Source organism: Telopea speciosissima, chromosome 10, assembly GCF_018873765.1.
Source record: "Telopea speciosissima isolate NSW1024214 ecotype Mountain lineage chromosome 10, Tspe_v1, whole genome shotgun sequence".
Classification (NCBI taxonomy): Eukaryota; Viridiplantae; Streptophyta; class Magnoliopsida; order Proteales; family Proteaceae; genus Telopea; species Telopea speciosissima.
Window position 1 is genome coordinate 32874271 of NC_057925.1, and position 7989 is coordinate 32882259.

Below are 7989 nucleotides of genomic sequence, written 5' to 3' on the forward strand. Positions count from 1 at the left end.
GCAGGCTTGCATCCGAGCATACCTGTCTCTAAAAGAAGATTTAGAGTGTATTTACGTTGAGAGAAATATACCTCTAGTAGATCGAGCCACCTCAGTACCAAGAAAATATCTTAACTTCCCTAGGTTTTTTATCTCAAATTCCTTACCTAGGTAAGTCTTCAAAGTATCTATCTCAACAGGGTCATTCCCAGTAACAAATATGTCGTCAACATATACTATTTAAATGGTAATGTGATCACTAACCCGCTTAACAAATGCGGTGTGATTAGGCATTGCTCTGCTTGTATCCCACTGACACCATAGCTCTATGGAATCAACCAAACCAAGCTCGCGGTGATTGCTTTAGTCGATATAATGTCTTTTTAGCTTACACACCTTCCCTGGAGTCTGTGGAGAAGAAAATCCATGGGGACATCCATATACACCTCTTCTTGCAGTTCCGCATGGAAGAAGGCATTCTTGACATCAAGTTGCTGCCTCTCCCATCCTACACTTGAAATAATAATGCGGATGGTGTTCATCTTGGCAACAAGAACAAAGGTCTCCTGGTAGTTGATGCCATACGTTTGAGTAAAGCCATTGACAACCAATCTCGCCTTATACCGGTCTACAGTCCCATCAACATGTTGTTTAATAGTAAACATCTACTTGCAACCTACAAGTCTTTTAGTGGGAGGAAGAGGAACCAGATCACGTGTCATTTTTCCCAAGAGCTCGCATTTCTTCAAGCATAACATCCTTCCACTTAGAGTCTGGAAAAGCCTCCTGCCAATTTGAAGGAATAGAAACAGAGGACAGAGAGGAGATAAAAGTTTGATGTGAAGGAGACAAGGATTCATATGACACTACATGGGGAATGGGATGTTGTGTACAGGTCATAGTCCCCTTGCAAATAGCTATAGGTAAATCTATAGATGCATCTTGAGTAGGTGAAGAGAGATTTTCATCATGGGTACTAGGTGGAGAGAGATTACTAGGCAAAGCTGTGGATGCTGGATCAAAGGGCAATATTTGAAGTGATGCAGTGGCAGTGGTATCGATTTGAGTGGTTGGAGTGGTCTTTTTCATTTTCTTCCTTGAGAAAATTCTTAACAATTTGGGCTCCCTTGAATGGGAGGCTCAAGCCCTCAATACTAGGCACACTACCTGTCATCCCCATCTCAACCAAGGGCCGCCCTGCCTCAAGAGGAGTAGCAAATGACACATCTTCACATAAAGCAGCAAACTCCTCTTGAAGAGGTGCCAACATAGAATAATAAGCCTGTGTCTCATGAAACACAACATCCAATGTCACCAACATTCGACAGGAATGATGGTGGTAGCACTTGTACCCCTTTTGAGTGGAGGAATATCCAAGAAATATGCACCGCGGGGACCATGATGATCAAATTCCCAAGAATGTGATGATTTTGGGTAAAGCAAACGCAGCCAAAAACCTTGGGGGGGGGTACAATAAAAGAAGAAGACCTAGTAATAACCTCAACAAGGCAGCGGGAAGCCAAAAGGCGAGACAACATCCGATTGGTCAAGCAAGCAGCAGAGAGAACGACCTCACTCCAGTATTGGGCCAGTACATGCATCTTGAACATAAGAGAATGAGGCACCTCTAGGAGGTGATTCTTGTGCTCCGCTACCTCATTTTGGGCTGGGGTATCAACACAGTTGGTCTGATGGATAATGCCCAAGTTTGCAAGATAGGTTTTAAAGGAACCTTCCATATATTCCTGTTTTTTTGGATGAATGAAATATCAATTACCAAAAACTCTAAAGAGGGGGGGGAGAGAAGAGAGAGAAAGAGAGAGAAAAGAAAGAGCCTCCCCTAAGAAGAAGGGAGAGGCTTAATCAAGGATTTAGGTAAACCTCAGGAGACAATAATGAGCCTGTTCCTTTGGGAATCAACAACATTGCACTCAGGTAAAAAGAAAGCTTGGATCTAACATAAAAAAAGATGGCTTTCCAAATCTTGTCTTAGGGGGGGAGAGTTGGAGGTCCATCCACGAAGGTTACACTCCATCCAAATGTGGGAAATAGTAGGGCCAAAAGCAAGCTTACCCGCAGTGTCACAAATGGAGGAACCAGAAAAAGTCTTATCGATCTTGAGGCATTTCCTGGAGAAGGGTAAAGATCTTTTACGGCGAGGCCGACACATGCTTAAAACATTTTGCCAAATGAAGGAAGAGAAGGAGCAAGAGAAAAAAAAAAAGGTGATCATGTCTCCAGAGCCATTCCAATAAAGGACGCAAGAGGGGGGGGACATGGATATGTCTGTGGGTAAAGAAGTCTTGGGTTGGGAGGCAATGGGTGAAGGATCTCCAGAGGATAAAGCTATGGCAGTGAATGTGGCCTTTGAACCAAACATGATTGAACCAAGAGACAGTAGGGGCTCTAACTCTAAGGAAGTTCCAGGCGGGGAGGGAAGTGAATAGGCCATTAGGGGAAGGGAGCCATGTAACAATGTCGGAGGAGAGGGACTGGCCAACTTAGGGGGGGGGAAGGGAAGACCAGAAGGGGGAAAGGGTTGGGGGTACGGGGTAGGGGGGACCAAACTCTATGGAGGATGATGGAGGACACAGTGGAACATCTTGGAATGCCCGAGGAGTAAATGGTTCTAGAGCCCACAAGAGGAAGAAGAACACTCGTAGGGTGCCAATTATCAAGCCAGAGGGAGGTAGAGTTACCATATCCAATTTTGGAGGAGATTGCCCTAATAGCAAAGGGTCTAAGGGCAAGAATTTTACGCTAGACCCAAGAAGAGTCAGAAGAAGGGGAGACCAACCAAAGAGAGTCGTGCTTTAGAGGGCCCGAGTAGATCCACTTGACCCAAATACTATCATCCTTAGACAATCTAAATCCAAGCAAATATTCCTTCCCTTTATCAGAGTGGAGAGAGCATCATACTGTGTTTTCACCAATTAATGAATGATTGATTTTCCTTTTGAAAAGTAATCATTGTGATTTTCTTTTTCAAAATTTTTAAATGTCAAAACTTCCTTTTGAAAAGTCAAAAACAAAATTAATTTGGGAGGTGTGTTTTCTCTCTTTCACTTCTATCCGTCTGGCCTGCTGCCACGGCTATGTGCCTTTGGGCTGCATGCATGGCAGTAGCAACAGGCCTTGGCCCGCGGCTACTGCCACTATAAAAGAAAACAAATTGGGCAGATTTTTTTTTGTTTGTTTTTAGAGTTTTTGGGAAGGAGATGGGTGAAGTGGGAATCCTTTCACCCAATCCTTTCTTTTTCCTAATTGGCTTATAATTATGTGGACCCCGATTTTTGGATTTTAATTGCCCTTGAGTTATTATTTTTGCTTTAATGTTTTACAAATTTAAATTGGCAATTTTACCCTCCCGTGATGATATTGACTTTGTTTAACTCGCACCATATGGGTAAAAGGTTAAACCCCATCCCATGCAACCTATGTTTATTTTATTTTATATTTCATGGGATGGAATATTGGTGCTTGTGTAAGGGATATGTTTTGATATATATGCGAGAGAGTTGGTACCTGGACATGATACAAAGTGCGGTCCTCCCCAATAGTGATGTAGTAGGATTCTTGAATGTAAAGAGCTGGTTGTAATTTTTAATATTTTATTTTTTGAGAAGCCACATAAAGGGAGCCTACTGCACTGCGTATCATAACCTCGTATCAACTTGGCATATCACTCCAAGTACCAATTTAGGTCTCTTGTGTGAGTCCCGTGCGCACCTGATGTATGGCACATTAAATTCTGGTTTGGAGATGCCATTTCTTCTGTTTTGTTCGAAATCAATTAAAATTATACATTCCCAAACCCACACATTGTGAGATCTGATTATGAGCCCCCTGGCGAAATTTTTTGTCTCACCGTATGGGAGAGGGAACCATTAATTTTAATTAGGGTTAAACAAATTTTTTTTTATGAATGTATACTAAATGCCTTCCCTTGCACATTGTAGTGATGGCTACCAAGAATGTTGTTGCTGACTTTAACCAAGGCAACAAGTTGGATGGAACCAACTATGACATGTGGTATTGTAAGATGAAGTTCTTACTTAATGAGCAAGATTACCTTGAAAATCGACCACTGAAATGGCTAAACCCGATGATAGTACTACCGCCCATCACCGTCAAGAAAAGAAAGCCTATGAGACTTGGTTTAAGAGGGACCGTAGTGCTCGCTTTATTATGTTAAGCTCGATGCACGATGATCTCATCAGCCAGTATAAAAAGTACGAAATTGTCAAGTCAATGTGGGATCTGGTTTAGTTAGATCGTGGGGGTACATCGACTATAAGGTTGCGGGCCATGATCTTGAAGTTTGAGATGTACCATAAGGACCCCAAGCACAACATGGTTGAACACCTTAGGATTGTGAAAGATATGATACGAAAGTTAGATGATATTAGGGTACACCTTACCGATGAGCAGCAAATTTAAGCCGTTATTAGGACGTTAACTGATTCTTGGGCCCAAATGAAGATAGTTCTCACACATAACGACAGTGTTAAAACATTCAATGGCATTGCCGCTCATGTGGAGTTAGAGGTGGAGCGCCTAGAGGTGACCCAATCACATGTCCTTGTCGCCCAAGCGGGGTAGCACAAGACTTCTGGGTCTGAGCGCAAGAGACAAAGGAATACAGGGAATCAAGGATAGGCTCAGAATGTTGTACCAAGTGGAGGCAAATCCACCAAGCGCAAACGTGGCAAGCGAGGTGGAAAAAGAGGCATTACTATAAGGACCCGTTCTTTTCTGAGAACCACACGTGAAGGGGGGTTTGGTGCCCCCCCCCCCCCTCGTGCACTTAGCTCGGAATGGGTTTGGGCTTATGCTCCTCGGTTGGAGAGAGAGAATGAATGTGTCTTCTCAAATGGTTATGATTTATCAGGGGATGGGGGTCATACAATTAAATGAAATGGAGTCGCCACCTAGGATTAGGGCCTAGGACCCATTGATGTAGCCTTGTGAAGGGCTACGGGACTTCGTTTGGTGTGGTCAGAGATTCGGGGTAAGTGGTTAAGTTATGAGAGTGGGAAGGTGTTAGGCACCCACCTCGCTCAACAAAATCGATCTTTCTACTAGATGCTGGTTTTCGAATATTCTTCCTTCATAAATGTCCTATTCCCACATGTACGACTACAATGATGTGCAAACTGCTTAATTAAATTAACTATTGTACACTATACAATTATAATTTAAAAGTCTACATTGCTATAGAATTAAAGTGCGATGAAAGAATTAAATACCTGATACGTTTAAACCAATGCAGTTATACAGGACGAATCGCGTCCCTAAGCTTAGGTGGAGGCAAAAGACTGGCTTTGTCATTCGTCGGACAAAGTAATGGCGTCAGAAAGTAGTTACCTGGATATCAGGCAGAATAACAGAGTCAGAAAAATATTTGGTGAGTACTTACCCGGATGTTGGGCAGTGTAACGGCGTACTGGTGTCGGGTGCTGAGACCTCGAACAGAACAACGGCGTCGGAGAGCTTTGGAAACCAAGCTTCTTCAAATATCGGATAGAGTAATGGCGCATGGGCGTCGGATACTAGGACCTCGAACAGTATAATGACGTCGAAAAATGGTTCAGAAATTGGGGATTAGGACATCGCGCAAGGTGACTAGGCCATAGGAGGCTTCGAGGTTTTGGATAGAACCGGGTTAGGAAAGGTGGGTCCGGAGGACCCAGACTCTAGACAGAGGGACTGGGCTCAAAGGCTCGAATCGGACAGGGGCAGGACCCCGAAACTAGGAAAAAGGAAAAAAACTGGAAAACTAGAGCTCTGGGGGTCCCCGCTCTCCTTAACTTGAGACCTTGTTGAAATGAGGGGTGGGGGCTATTTATAGGCAAAAATCTGTCTGGTGGTGCCGCAAGGTTTTGGCGGCGCTGTCGGATTGAAAAAACTCATTTTGGGTACCTTGGTGGTGTCGTGGCCCAAGGCGCAGTGCTGCCGCGAGGCGCCGCGGAGGGGGAGATTTCCCTTGTTGTGGCACTGCAGTTGGGCGTCGACAAAGCCGCGATCGAGCGCGGTGCTGCCAGGCTATGCCGTGGTCGAGTGCGGTGCTGCTAGGAGGTGCCGCAGCCATGCACGAAGCCAGTAGGTCAAGGCTTTAAGCGTGGGCGTCGTGGGGGTGATTCCAAGAATGCGGGGGGATCACGGGTGGAAACAAAATGGAACAGGGTGTGTACGAGTCACCTCGAAGGAAAGGAGTATTTAAAGGGCATTGCCAGTCTTTCGTCCGGTTGTCGTCATCGCTGGGGGGTGACAAAATTCAGCGTCTATAGTTTGCCCCTCTTTGGCCAAGGCCTGTGTCAATAGCTAAAGGGCAAAGACAAAAGACCGCTTGATTTTGTCACCAGGAGCATGCATCACCGCCATTTTGCTCATAGGTGGCAGAGTTGAACGATAAAACTGCGTCTCGGTAAACCATTCGACAAATCTTCTTAGCAACTACTACTGTCACTTTGCTTATAGGTGATGGAGTTTTGAACAATAAAACCTAACCTGACAAATCGCTCAGTGAATGATAAAATCTATTTCGGCAAACCATTCGATGAAAATTCTTTTTTTAATTCTAAACACCAAAACCTGTCTCGACAAATGGGTGATCAAAAGATCAAAAAGGGGCAACGGTTTTGAGCAATACACGATTTGAAAGGCATACTAACCAAATTTTTTCCTTGGGGACATGTGATGAGATGGCATCGTGATCAAACGATGATATGGCATGGGGACCAAAAGATGGGATGGCATCGCGACCAAACAATTAGATGGCATCACGACCAAACGATGAGATAGCATCGCGACCAAACGATGAGATGGCATCGCAACCAAACAATGAGATGGCATCACGATCGAATTTTGAAATGTGTAACGATGAGACGGCATCGCGACCGAGTTTTGAAATGTGAACAATGAGACGGCACAGCGACCAAATTTTGAAATGTGCAACGATGAGACGGCATCGCGACTGAATTTTGAAATGTGTAACGATGAGACGGCATCGCGATCGAGTTTTGAAATGTGAACGATGAGACGTCATCGCGACTGGATTTTGAAATGTGTAACGATGAGATGGCATCGTGATCGAATTTTAAAATGTGTAACGATGAGATGGCATCGCGACCAAATTTTGAAATGTGTAAAGATGAGATGACATCCCGACCGGATTTTGAAATGTGCAACGATGAGACAACATCGCAACCGAGTTTTGAAATGTGTAACGATGAGATGGCATTGCAATCGGATTTTGAAATGTGTAACCATGAGACAACATCGCGACCGAATTTTGAAAGGTGTAACGATGAGACGGTATCGCAACCGAATTTTAAAATGTGTAACAATGAGACGGTATCGCGATCGGATTTTGAAATGTGTGACGATGAGACGGCATCGTGATCGACTGGGAAAGAGAAGTACAATGAGGTGGTATCACAGACCAATTTTTAGAAAACATACAATGAGATGACATCGTGACCACTGGGGAAAAAATGTACGATGTGGTGGCATCGGGACCAATTTTTAGAAAACATACGATGAGATGGCATCATGACCACTACGGAAAAAAGTTCGATGCAATGGCCATGTAACTGGAAAGATGGGGTCACCGAGTGATTGAGCCATACGCGATTATAGTAGGGATCGAAAAACCATAGGAGATTAGACTATACAAGAGTATAAGCGGAGATCGGGAGACCACGGGAGACTGGACTATACGTGAGTATAGCGAAAATCAAGGGACCATGGGAGGTCGGATTATACACGAGTATAGCAAAAATTAGGAGACCACGGGAGGTCAGTCTATACACGAGTATAGAGAAAATCAAGAAACCACGGGAGGTCTAACCATATGCGAGTAAAAGAGATCAAGAGACCATGGGAGATCGGTCTATACGTAAATATAGCAGAAACCACGAGACCACAGGAGGTCAGTCTATACGCGAGTATAGCGAAAATTAGAAGGACTATGTGAGACCATTTGAGCATCGCTTGATCGGATTTGAT